We start from the raw sequence: 14,338 nt of genomic DNA, 5'->3' as shown, positions 1-14,338 counted from the left end.
GTACAGTAAATTTTGTAAATTATATTTTGTGCAGAGGTCGGTGAGCAATGACCCAACAGAGGCATGCAAAGACAAATAGTTTCTGTCCTTTTTATCTCACTTAGTTTATAGTCATAAAGCATGTGTCTTATCTCGAACTTTATCAGCTCCATGTAAACTAGTGCTCCAATAAAGAGTAATCCCAATCACATTTCACACTTACTGGGATATAAAGGGTCTTTTTTCTTTTGCCTTATCCTTTAACTTAGTTTTTTGGTTTTGATCGGAAACATGCATTGGTCAAAATTTAAGTCACATTTGTATAAACTTTCACACAATCAGTAAAAGAGAAGTCTAAGTTAATCAAACAGTGCATACTTTGTCTTTCTTTTGGCTTTCACACAAAATGCTATCTAATCTATCCCATCTATCTAATCTCTTTTATCTGTCTTAATTGAACAGGTTTCCTCTCTTTCTGGGTTTTTTTTTAATACACCTTCTAAAATGTGAATAGTTATATATACTGTATATCTATGGAGGGAGTGACATTTCCAATAATTCCAATTCAAGGCTTTACTGTAATTAGTTTGTGCAAAATTACCATCTTGTGGACTAATACAGATTTGGTGTATCTATTACCACTAGGTGTCAGTACAGGGCTTTGACAGCAGCCAATGTCTTTTGCTTGTGTGTGTGTGTGTGTGTGTGTGCGTGTGTGTGCGTGTGCATTGTATTTGTTACCTCTTCAGGACCTTTTCTGGCATAAACACTGACCAGTAGTCCATATGAAGACCAAAATCTATATTTGTGAGGACATTTTGGCTGGCCCTCACAACTTTAAATGTCTTTTTGAGAATTAAGAGTTGGGTTTGAGTCAGGGTTAGGTTAAGGTTTAAGGTTAGGTATTTAGTTTATGTTTGGTTGTTAAATGTAAATTTCATCCTCACCTGTGTGTTTTTAATGATGTTTACTCTAACACGAGAATTGTGAAGCTGTGTGTGTGTGTGTGTGTGTGTGTGTGTGTGTGTGTGTGTGTGTGTGTGCGTGTGCGGCATGGGCTCAGCAGACTATCCATCAGGTTGTGGACTCTCATTAAGATGCTCGGTCAGTGTAAATAAGCTGTCCATATGGTCAACATGGCAGTAGTATTCCTAACCCCCCCCCCCCCCACACACACACCTTCAGGTGGTTGAGTTTCATAACCGGAGAGCACATTCCCTTTGTTCAATTTAAGTATAAGCAATATAATTGCACGCTATGACAGAGCAGAAAAATCTTTTTAAAGGAGGTGAGAGGGGCTACCAGACCTTCGTAAGTCATGTAAGACAAGAGGTTGGCATCTGTTCTCAGTTGCAGTGATCTTATTCTTACAGTCCTGCTCCATGGATATTGAGGATCTTGTTCTTATCGTCACAAAGTGCAGTAGTGCTTCTTTTCACAGCTGACACCTGATCCACAGGTGCCCATTGCTAGCTGATTTGGACAGAGTGAAATGCACATTGCCAAGCTGTAATTAGTTGCCATATGGGCTGTGTGCTGAGAATACGTACCTGCTGTAGGTACACATGGAGAGGCTGTGTTTATGCTCACTATTAATCGAGAGGTAGGCTCGTAGATGAAATGTTTAATCTGAAGTCCGTCGACAGGCTCAGTATCTGACATCTATTGTGAACTGTGATTGTGTTTGTTTGCCAAAATATACAGTTTTGAGTTGAGAGATTAATTTTATTCTTAACATAGAGTAAAATAGTTCCTTCCACTGCTGTTGTCACTGCTTATTTTGCAGCTGTATATGCAGTCAGTAAAATCTGACTGAAAGCTGGGGTAGGCAGGATGTCTGACCTGAGACCCCCCTTCCAGATGAGTGCGAACAGATGCTTTCAGTGATAGATGACCTGAGTTGGTATCTCCATGCCTGAAATGTTCCACATCACCAAACCTAAAAGGTCTCACTACCGCTCTCAATAACATCTCAACTCGAGAATAAGAAAAACAAGTGTCTGTATTGGACTCAGTGTAACACCGGGTATAAGTGCAGCCACTTACTAACGTCCTGTCAACCAATCGGGATTTGCAGTTCTAATTTTAACCCTTGTATGACCATCATGATAATCAGGCTGCCTGGATTTATATTGATTTTGTGGCTGTAATATTGCCAAAAAAATGGAATGAGTGAGTGCTTCTGCCCCTTTTTCCAAGATAACTTTCACTTTCGATATCTGGAAGTTATTCAACTGTTTAGGAATTGCGGTACTGAGAAGCCGACGTCACAAATGTGTGATGCACTGGTGAATCTTGTGATTGGACAGTTCTTCTGCGGATGTCCTGAGGGCTACCGTATGACAAGTATGGGTGCAAAGCTCTATTTATCTGCTTTCCAGTATCCATCCATCTTCTACCACTTCTCCTCCAGTTAAGGTCACGCGGGGTGCTGTGCCAATCTCAGCTGACATGGGGCGAAAGGCGGGGTACACCCTGGACAGATCACCAGTCCATACTTTTTTAGTTTTCTTAGATATCACATAATGGACTACATTTGCAGCAATAAGAAGTACACATGCCAAATTAAGGGTTAAATGCTAATGCTGTTTTACATATTTTACATGTAGCCTCTTTAAGTGCATTGTTTCCATTCTGTTATTTATTTATTTTTTTTAGATTTCCTGTTACATAAGACTGCAGGCAGCTGCTTCCAGCTCACTACTCAAACTACTCACCTACTGTACAGAGACTGACAGGTGTGAAATGATGGACAGTTGAAGTAAATTCAGTGCTGGTAAAAAAGAAAAAAAAAACATCCAGCAAGACAACATTGAAATATAGTTTTTTCAAGCAGTCAATGAACCCAACCATGTCTGGAAAAAAAATAAAAAAAAATACAGAAAAAGACACTCTCAAGTTTGTGAGACGGACGGATCCAGTGAATCCAGTATTTATGTTCAACTATGAATACTCACAACACCTTGGTTCTTCATCCACTTGATAAATGTTGTAGTAACTGATGGAAAAGACATAAACATTCAGCTTGTGACTGTTACAGCAGATATGTTCAGTCGATGAAACCAGAGCAGACTGTGCTGCCATTGATCAGGATGAATGAGCGGGAGTATTGCTGATGAGTTCATTAAGGAAACATGAAGTCAAAATCAGAGAGCTTTTGAACATGATGCGTTGGCCTTGAGGGGAACTGATCTGCTGTTAATTGTACTGAAAGAAAAGCCTGAGACAGGCCCTACCCCCACAATACACACATATATGTAAACAAACATTGTTTATTCATATTTTGGCAATAACAATAATTATACATTATATAATATAAATTATAATAAATTATATATGTTCTTGTATTACACACGCACACTAAACACACTTGATCTTGATTTAATCTTGAATTATCTGGCAGTGATTATTATCAATATCAATTTATTTGAAGTTTTTGATTATAATTTATCCACCAGTGCAATTTCAACACTTTCAGCCTGGATTTATTTCGATTTTATGGCTGTAGAATTGTCAAAAAAATGTTCAATGAGTGAGTGCTTCTGCCCCTTTTTCCAAGATAACTTTCACTTTCCATATCTGGCAGTCATTCAACTGTTTATGTATTACGGTACTGAGAAGCTGACGTGTGACGCGCTGGTGAATGTTTTCTGTGATTGGAAGTGGAGGATTCTGTGGAATTCCTGAGAACTACCGTAATAAGTATATGGGCGCAAAGTTTTATTTCTCTGCTTTCCGGTTTCCATCCATCCATCTTATACCACTTTATCCTCCACATGAGGGTCGTGGGTGGTGCTGTGCCACGTCTGGCTGAGTCACACCCTATGTAAACAAACCTAGCTCAGTTTCTTCTAAACTGAAATCTTCTATTTTATGTGCAATGTATTTGATAGAGGTTGGGAGTAGAATGCAGTGAGGTTTCAGTAAATGATGATTGATTTTTATACCGAGTGCAGCTCAACACTTGGCAACTTGGTTCACAAAATGAGTCTGTAGTGGCAGAAATATTCGGTGTGCATGTGATCAATCTCAGAGACACTTGGCTATTGTAAGATAGAAGTGAGAATAGATTTTTTTTTTGCGGGGGGGGGGGTTGGTTAAGTAAGTTAAGATTACTTTAACTGCTACACGGGCTAGAAACTACTAGAAGGTTTTTACATTAAAACTTTGCACACAATCCATGCATGTTTTATACAATATAACAAAAGAGCTCTGCTACAACATTTTGCACATTAAAATTTGAGATTTAGTAGTTGTTGCCTTGCAGCAAAAAGACCCAGGTCGAAACAAGGCCCTCCTCCCTGATGTGGAGGATAAAGTGGTAGATGATGGATGGGTGTTGTTGCAGATTGTATATATTCACTCACAAATCTATGCATATGTGTAATTGTCAAGTCAATTTTATTTATATAGCCCAAGGGCTTCACAGTCCTCACAAAAAAACATGTACACTGAAAAAAATGGGAGAACCCAGGCTGGACTGTATTGTGAATGATTGTTCCTGGAAACTATTGTGAGTTTGAGCAGGGAAAGGTGTGATGGACACCACAGCTCCAGGATAGAAGCTGTTCCTCAGTCTGTTGGTGTTGGCTCCCATTGTCCTAAAGCACTTTTCAGAGGGCAGCGGCTCAAACAGGGAGTAACTTGGGTGTGTAGCAGCAGTGTGTGCAGATGGCTATTCTCGTCACTTGGCTGGTAGAAACTGTATCTCCATTTCAGCAATTCACTAGGCGGGCCTCCCCACCCGATTGAGATCATTGCACTTGACCACTGTGCAGACGGTGCATCACAGTTGGTCGGGGATGCTCTTGATGCTACGGTGCTACGGTACAAGTTGAGCATCAGGTTCTTTGGCAGCCAGGCCTTTTTCACTTTCCTTCAGCATCCGCCGCCATATTAATTTGAATGCAAGTTTAAAGCTGCAGTGCAGAGCCTTAGATTAAACACCACTATCCTGAGAAACAAGGAGCTTGTGTGGAGCTTTATTTAGCATTGTGTGACAATAGTCATTGGACATTTGTCAATAATTAAGTTACACACCACAGTTTTCATTTTAATTTTTATGTTCACACATCCTGCTCTTTCTGGTGTACAAAAATGTTTCTCATCCACAATGTATGTTTTTTTTTTTTTATGTCTTGTTAAATTGTCAGAATTTTGCGTGTTCTGTCTTGAGCAGCAGAACCTTCTGCAGGCAGCAGCGCAGCACCATGGCTCTGTAATTCACCTTGACCAAAGCCAGAAATACTCTTGATTAAATTTCTCCACTCAACGGTGCACCAGACAGTGTTTTTCCCCTTCTATGATATGATTTCACAGTCGGGAGAGAAAAGTGGAGTCTAATTATCTGAGAGACCATGAATAAACAGTTTATCGCAAAATAGGCTTTTAAGCAGAGCAGGAAACTGACCTTTATATCCCTGTTATGATTCTATGACAGGCTGAATTCTTTAGAAAAGATTAGTGTCTGACTGTTAAGTAGTTATAACCGCAGATAGATTTACGTGGGTCTCTTAAAGGTCCACTGTATGACGTTTAGCATTGTTTAAAGGCTGAAATTAATACTATCCCTAATTATGTGTAATTATGTGTAATTAAGTGTATATATGCTTTGAGATAAAACACAATTTTGCCTTGGCTTTACTGAGGCTGCCATCTTGTGCCACTATGCTTTCAACTTCAACTTTTTAATAGTAGTATTATTATTATCCCAGAAGAAGTTTGATCTGCAGTGGGCAACAACAAATATACAAAAAGGCAACAAACAAACAAAGATGTCACTATTTCTCACACACTGGACCTTTTATAGTGTTCACCCTATTTGTTTTTAAAGAACCATGTTTTCTATATTGATTTTTGAGTTTCTTAAATCCCACATCCATATTTTGGAATGCAGTAAAATTGAGTTGTGAGTAGGAGAACGACCCCTCCATAGTCTGCTATTGAGAAAAGTTAATTGGATTTGGGATGTCATTGGTTGACAATGCCACTGGGGTCTCGCTTCCTCACTCAACACTAAATTATACAGGCAACAAGGTCAGGTGGTACAGTGGGTCACCCAGGAGTCACAGGCTCAGTGATTCAAACCAGCCACATGTCAAAGTGTCCTTGAGCAAGACACTGAGCCTCTCTGTGCTCCCGCTGTTCAGGTCAGTGATGCTACTGTATGGAGCCCTTCTGGAGAGATTCACATGCTCAAGTTTGTGACCTACATCCTCACTTGTTTTAGATTTAATGCCTAACTTGTCATTGTTGACTTCAGACTTCTCTCAGACATTACTCACCCTGGATTTCCACTGGACGCGGAACGGCCGCGGAACGGCCGCGGCGCGGTTCTGCTTCGTCCTCTCCCAAACGTCAATCCCCACCGGGCGCGTTACGGCAGCGGCGCGGAGCCTTGGGAGCCAGCGGTATTCACGGAAGATCGCGCGATAATCTCGAACGGACGCGAGATCCCGCGATAGACTGTGTGTATAAAGGAAACAACAACAACACAACTTCTTTCATTTCTCCACTTCCATAATCAGTCTCTCGTCGTCCATTGTCTCCGAGACCCTCGGATCAAATGACTGTTGACCTGGGAGCACCGTAACGTTGAGGTGAAGTTGTGACCTGCGTATTGTGTTTTATTTTGAAAGGGGGGCGGAAGTGTTTTACTTTGATACTGTGTCGGACTTCCTGTCTTGTGCGATCTGCTTCGTTGAAATTTACGAGGTTCAGCAGCGGCAACGGAAAAAATAGAACTGATTCCTATCGATAGCGCTGCGGCGCGGCGAGCCGCTTCTGGGCCGCTGCTGATCCGCGCCGCAGCGCGGCCGGTGGGAATGCTCACATTGATTAGAATGGAAGCGATTTGCAACGGCTACCGTTCCGCGGCCGTTCCGCGGCCGTTCCGCGGCCAGTGGAAATCCAGGGTCAGACTTGATAGTAAATTATCTATGAGACAGAAGTTGTCTAAGTCACCTTCATCAATGAAGTTTTTGTTTTTTGTTTTTCTATTTTCAGCACAGGCCACAAATTCATGACAGTAATTTCACAAAGATGTTGTCTCAGTGGGATTTACGCCACACACACTCAAGCCTTGTTTGAATAAATTGGCTTCAGTGCATGCTGCTCTTTATGCAAATTATTGTTTAAAGAGCTTAAAACTCAGAGTAAAAAAAGCTGCATTTACTATATGTCCATGCCTTTGTTCAGACATGTTAGCAAGTCTAATATAACTAAATAAAAGCTAATTCAGTTCACACATTGTCAAATATAGGATAGTTAGGAAACTGGAAAGATTATTAACTGTTGTTATTGTCAATTAAACAAGTAAACAATAATATACAAGATGTTAGAATCTGTAGATGGATTATCTGTCGACATGATACTGAATACCTGTTGAGTCAAAATAAAGTGTTTTACACTCTGAATTACACATAGTATGTTACATATGTATGTTCAGTGCATTGTTCTGAATGTTGTTAGAGTAACCCTGCACTTTCTTTAACACAACTGGGCAACTGATGTCTATTTCCGATTAATAATGCACAGATTGTAAAATTCTGAGTCTGAAACAGATGTTTGAAATAACAATATGACTGCTTGTTGGTTTTATTTGTTTTTATTCCTGTTGTTCCATCGTGGCAGGGGAAGTCGTTGCACGAACCCATCTGAATAATGAATAATCACAAATTCAGTCATACTTCTTCTTCTCTTGGCTTCTCCCTCTAGTGGTCCCCACACCATTTGCCTCCGTCTTGTCCTCTCCCTTGTGTCCTCCTCGTCTGTTACACCAACTGTCCTCATGTCCTCCTTAACATCCACGATCCTTCTCTTCCTATAATCCTATTAATAATTAATTAATAATCCTATAATCACTGTCCCTCCTCTGCACGTGACCAAATAAAAAAAAATGATGTCATAAAAAAATTCATGAAATATTGAGTTATATTACCTTTGATTACAAAAATAGTTTTAGTGTATTATTAATTGACTTATTTTCAGTAACATAGCCCTTTGACTGTACTAGCAAATATGATTTGCAGATTCTGTAGCTGATGAGAAGGTAAAATACTGGCAGATGCCTTTCAATAAATCAGTGCATCCCTAGTGTCCATATAAACTAATAACATTACGCGTTTTGTAAATAATATTAAGTCATACTTCAACAGGCTGTAAGAAAATAATCTGGTTGGTCAGTTTGCTTGTTTTTTACATGTGAGTGAACTGGTCCTTTCCTGCCACCTGAAAAACAGATGTGACATTGTCTTAATATAATAAATTATGCTCATGACAGTGGATAAATATATATATTTTTTTATCAACCAAACTACAATTCAGCCAAGCTTGGACAGTAAGACAGTCATAAAGGACCTTTATCTATTTCTGCTTTCTTAAAACAGAAAAGAAATAAATTGAATTGTGGATAAAATGGGCATGAGAGAAGATAGACGCTTTGTGTCCTTACTCAAAGGGCAGACGGTGGCTGTGCTGCATAACATAGAGATTCACTTTGTACTTCTACTTTTGGTGTCAAAGTCCTGTGCTGTGCACGCCCACTCCACCACCACCCCACCATGACTCATGTGCTGCATTAAAAAGTAGTGCTCCTTTCACTCAAAAATAATTTGCCTCTGAAGATGATTCAGACAGCCATTACATTTGTCACCAGAACTTGTACTTGGAAATAATTTACGACTCCTGTTCTCTCGTCTCGGCGTTAAAATGAAGTTCCACTGAAATGACTGTAAACTGACTCATTGCAACATGTCATTAAAACAAATACAGATAGGATTACAGTTTATTATCAGACTGCTTTTCCACAATATTCTTCTTGCATACCAATGGTTACAGTCTGTCACACAAATGACAAAACACAAAAGAAAAAGTTCAATTAGGGGAGACAAGTGAATGGAAAACAATTATTTATTGCAGATTGTTGAAATGAAATGTGACGATGAAGTCTTGAGAGTCTTTGGAGTTTGAGCTTGGCAGGGATATTGAGATTAAAAGCATCTGGCCTGAGCAGCAACTGAGTAAATCCCCCCTTGGAGTCCAGACACTGATGGTGATGATGGTTGAGTGGAGAATAATGAATGATGGATCTGATGATACTGGAAAAGACTGGGTGGTGATGGGGAGGTGGGGGGAGCGCTTACAGCAGCATGAAGGGACTAAATCAGGATGAAAACATTTTAAAAAAACTAAAGGCTTAGGTTTCATAGGCTTAGGTACCTCTAAAGTAAGGTCTGAGATTTATTAACATTTCATACCTATAAGAAAAGTATTGCTGAAAAAAAAAAAATATAAGACTAGAAACTAAGAAATGATTAATTGGAATTATATTGCGACAGTTAAGCAGTGAAACCTGTGAGCTAGTGAGCACGCGAGTGACACAAATCACTCGCCATAGTACATATCAAATACACCCATCCAATTTAGGGGTCTATTTAAACTGCAACACTTCCCATCCATCTCTCTCCGCCTGTCACACCGTGTGCCGCCTCGTTCCAGCGTCGCTGCCTGTTCTTCAGCACCATCACCACCCCGGCATCCACCTGTAGGCTCTGACAGTGCTCATCACTCCTCGTAATGTGCGGAGAGTGATGAGATCGGAGCCTATAGAGCTCCAGACGTCACACACACTCAGTTTGTTTACAGGAAAAGCTTCCACGGGGATGGCAGAACCTTACAGACTGAATTTATCCCCCTCTCTATAATGCCCCCATGTGCCCTTTAACTACCACACCTGTAGTCACTGACATCTTCAACCTTCTGATAAATTTTCCCTCATTTTACTCCAGAGAACACAAAAAAATAGCATTGTTTTTGGATCTGTGTGTGTTATATGACTGGATAGCATGACATCAGCTTCCAGAGCTCATCCTTAATATTATCCTCATCTGCCTGTCCTTCATCAGTGGCTTGTCCTTTTCTGACGGTCACATGAGGAGCTGGAACCAATCCCAGATGACGTTGGGGCAAGAGACATGTCACATGCTGGATGAGATAGTGATGATGATAATTGTTACTAATGTTATTAATTTTTTTATTAGAATTTTTGATTTTCTATCTTGGGCCACACTGTTGGTGTAGTGAGATCCGGGGGTTCGTGACCCGGTTGGAACAAGGGCCTTTCTGTGTGTGCGTGGGTTCTCTCCAGGTTCTCCGGTTTCCTCACACTGTCCAAAAACATGCAGCTAAATTGGACACTCGAAATTGGCCATAAGGATGGTTGTTTCTCTGTATGTTGATCCCTCCTCTGTGGCTCTTCCTGAGGTTTCTCCCATGTATCCCCTGTACAAAGGGTTTTCCTCCCTCACTGTGAGGGTCTAAGGACAGATGGTGCTACTTCCTGTACAGACTGAAAAGCCATTCGAGGCAAATTGTGTTTGTGATGTTGGGCTATATAAATAGAATTGACTTGACTTGACTTCCTTTTAATCACTTTTGTTTTTAAGAATTTTTAGGCAAGCCACACAGACCATACATTAGTCATGTTGTTGGTTTCAAACAGCTGAGCTTTGGTCTAAAATGCAAATTTAAAATCAACAAAGGTTGGACATGATTTATGCTCATCACAGTTCTTTTAGGCAGCTGGTTCAGTGCCGCATACACAACTAAAGTGCGTGGACTCCAGTGTAGGCTATAGTTGTGATGGTAGTATGAAGCAATAGTGATGACTGTGCCTAGATCTTTTTGTTTGCACACAGTGTGGGTGTTTTTACTCATCAGTTTTCTGCTCACCATGTGACTTGGTCAGTAGGAACAAAGGACATCAGCTGTTTTTGAGAATAAAGATCTTAAAGGAGTCATATAGCCCTGTGTGTGCAGTTGGTGTACTGATCAAGTTATGAAAATATTGTCACCTTGGCCACAGTCTGTTTTCTGTCTTTGACTGTCAGTAGAAATTCTGTCAAGTTCCAAAGTTCCCCTTCTGTTCATGTCAGGATAGAATCACATTAAAATATTGTTGCTGTCCTGCAGAGAGAGAGATGCTGGAGGTGGCAGTGTGTTCAGAGGATTTGTTTGTCTGTAGCAGCAGTATGCAAAATAATACTAAGGCAGAATGCATCTGCTTCTTTGTTCCGATTTGCTATGTTGACTCACTATTCTGTTTTCAATTTACATGGCTTTCTTTTTTTCTTGTCAGCTTTTTATTTGCAGAAGAAATATATTTCTTTAAGAAATATATTTCTTTAAGAACTTTGGAGTAATACTTTACCGTCATAAATAAACACGAGAAACAGTTGAGTAAATGAATTTCCTCTTTACAGTGGAAGTATTCCATGTTGTTTTGACAATTGCCACATGGCTTCTCGAGAGCACCCACTCTTCAGAATATAAAAATAACTGTAAAATAAACAAATAGCACTTGTTACCTTTTGAAGGTAGTCATTTGTATGACAAAGTCATGCACTGACCCGCTTGGTGCTTATGTCCAGTTTCCATAGCAGAAAGTGAGTAGGAGTTTTATCCCCCCCCTTCCCCCCGGATGTGATGCCAGTCCAACTAAAGGGTTCCGTTCCACCTCCTACATCTACCTGCAGGTACCATTTTTCACATCTTAGTTATGAGGTGGCAGAGGTTCTGCTCTAGAGGACGACCGCTCTAACACGTCCGCCATCTGAGTGAGACTGTAAGAAACATATTGAATTAACACTTACTGTCTGGTTGATGCACAGGTTCACACTCTTTCTGTCACTCTTGGAAATATTGAACTATAGCTCTAGAGAGTAGATTTTTGGTGAGATTTTTGGTCTTTATTAACACCTAAACCTCAAACTGTCCTGCTTATTTGAACCATAAAGGGCCAGAAAAAATTATTTTTCTCAATGTGCAAAAACAGGCCCAAAAAAATACTGTACTATGTACAGGTGTTTTTCCAACTCTCTCCTCTCTGGTGACAAATGCACTGATTGACCGGCTTCCTGCAGAAGTGCAAATGAAATTACCGTAATAACCACATGTTGCCTTTCACGTGCAACTTCGCAGCTTTCAGAAACCGCTTCCGATGGCACAAACTGTTGCATAGTTATGGTAACGCAAAGTGCGCTTGTGCAAACATGTTATCTGTGATACACTCTGTGTTAAAGGGTTTTAAAACAATGAATGATCATTTACTATAATAATATGATCATTTACTCCCACCCTGGTGTGGTGCCACTTACATGGATTTCACCATGTTGTACCACTGTTTTTCTGCTGAAGGTGTATTCAATTATTTGCAATGTCATCCTTAGATGACATTAAATCCTACACTCTGCATGTCCTCCAACACCTGCAGCCATCCACCTATTGAATGGTACTAGCTGTCAATCATTCCTTGTCTTGTCTATCTTACTCAAAATGACACCATCCTTTATAAAGTGGACATCAGAAACTTGAAACTAGTGATTGGGACCATAAATTTGTAATGGCTTGAGTAAAAAATCTCTTTTTAATATGGGCTTGCAGAGTTTTTTTGTTCTTCTCCAGACCTCGGTAACTTTGTTAATTTTTATATACAGTCTATGATATGTTCATGAAGTGTACACAAGCTCCAGTGCACTCATCCAGAGCTACTGGACGTCCTACAGATGCTGATGCTGACTTTTTGTTTCTGAACTAAAAACTTTGAGTTTGAGTTGTCAGGGGGAATCCTGGCGAAAAGTATTGTGGACTGCACTGGACCTTAGTTTCGGGGTTTGAATTTGGTCCAACATCACCAGGGAATGTGTGTTTTGCTGCAGCTGAATTTGTCACTTGACTTTAAGTCACTTAACTTTCAGGCTTAATATTGAAATGGTGTTAATTTAATGCTGCAGTAGGCAGAGCTGTTGGAAAAGTAGTTTATTGATGACTTTCATCCTGAGCTACTTTGATCAGTTGAGCTTAGACAGACATACTCATATCTTACTTTACATATGACCAGGCCTCATGTTCACCTCTATTTAATACAACAAGGTTAATAGAATATTTGAAACACCTCTCTGGATAATTGAGTCCATACAATTAAGAGTTATTCGCCATACATTTTTACTGGCTCTGGACTGATTGGATGGATTTCAAGTTTATTTAAATACATTTTTACAGATTTTTAAGTAATGCATGGATTCAAAACCAGCTGAGGAAGCAACATCAATTCATCCTTGCATCAATTGCCCATTTGCTCTGTGCAGGGTCATGAAGGTCATGAAACAAATCTAAACCTCACTGGTTAAGTGGCATCTGTCACATGCATTTCTCATTAAAACACAACATAAACACAACGGGCAGTTTGTATTTAACTTCCATTAACACCATGTTTTTGGAATTTGATTAAAGTGGAGCACCCAGAGGACATTGATGCAGTCCAGAAGAGAGCATGTAAACTCATAAAAGAGTCCCAGGATCCTCTTGCAGTGTGGTGACAGTGATGACCACTGAGCCACTGTGCTGCCCAGCAGTATTATTGGATATTAAAAAGATTCAATTAAAAAAAAAAAAATCCACTTGAGATTTGCTTTGTTTTAGAAAACCAAACTTAGTCAGCTGAGAGTTGACAAAACAAGGAAACAAAACAAAAAAATGGATGGTTGGATGGCAGAGCAACGATGTGTGAATGATGCTTGCCTGTCAAGACAAATACAAAGGCATTAAAAATACTGCAACAGGTTTCCCATAGGCCCTGGAAATCCTCAAATGTTTTGGAAGTCAAGGACAGATAGACATGGCTAGCAATTTTATATTGAGTTATTATTTTTTTTACAGGCTATGTGCCACTGTTGGGCACATGTCTATTTTGAGAGAGAGAAAAATCAGCAGCAGCTCAACTGGAAGCCGCATCGCTACACCTTCTCATGCCATGCCACAGACTTATTAGTCATAGTGCTTTGGAGTCATTTATGTATTAAAGCACTTGTGTATTAAAGTACTGTTGCTTAATGTCAGAAGAATTGTCTTATTCAGTAGACATGGGTGATGGCATCTTTGAAAAAAAAGAAAAAAATCTGACAATTCCAAACTAACTTCAAAATAAACGTGTGCATTAAATCTGTCCTTGTTTTTAGATGGTGTGGGTTCCATTTTCAGAATTTGAAGTCCTTTAGACCACCGTTAGAACCTCTAGATATGTTTTCTTTTTGCTGTAAGTTTAGGAATTCTGCGGTTTCCTCATCGGTCCACGCAAACCTCCTCTTGTCTGCCGTTGCTAAAGCTAAAGTGACATTTCAGCCATGTGATACCTAAATACCAATACATATAAATTTTTATATGTATTTACTTTAACACTATGTATTTACTTTACCACTATACCAGCTATAAGTGGTAAAACCTTGATGCAATATTTCAAGGTTTTCTCAAATGTTCTTTTTCCATTCCATTTTTAATGTGCAAATCAGGAAAAACAAACCCA

The sequence above is a fragment of the Solea solea genome, chromosome 5 (assembly GCF_958295425.1).
Source record: "Solea solea chromosome 5, fSolSol10.1, whole genome shotgun sequence".
In the NCBI taxonomy this organism is placed as follows: Eukaryota; Metazoa; Chordata; class Actinopteri; order Pleuronectiformes; family Soleidae; genus Solea; species Solea solea.
The sequence above is the reverse complement of the archived record's forward strand: the minus strand, read 5'-3'. Positions refer to the sequence as shown.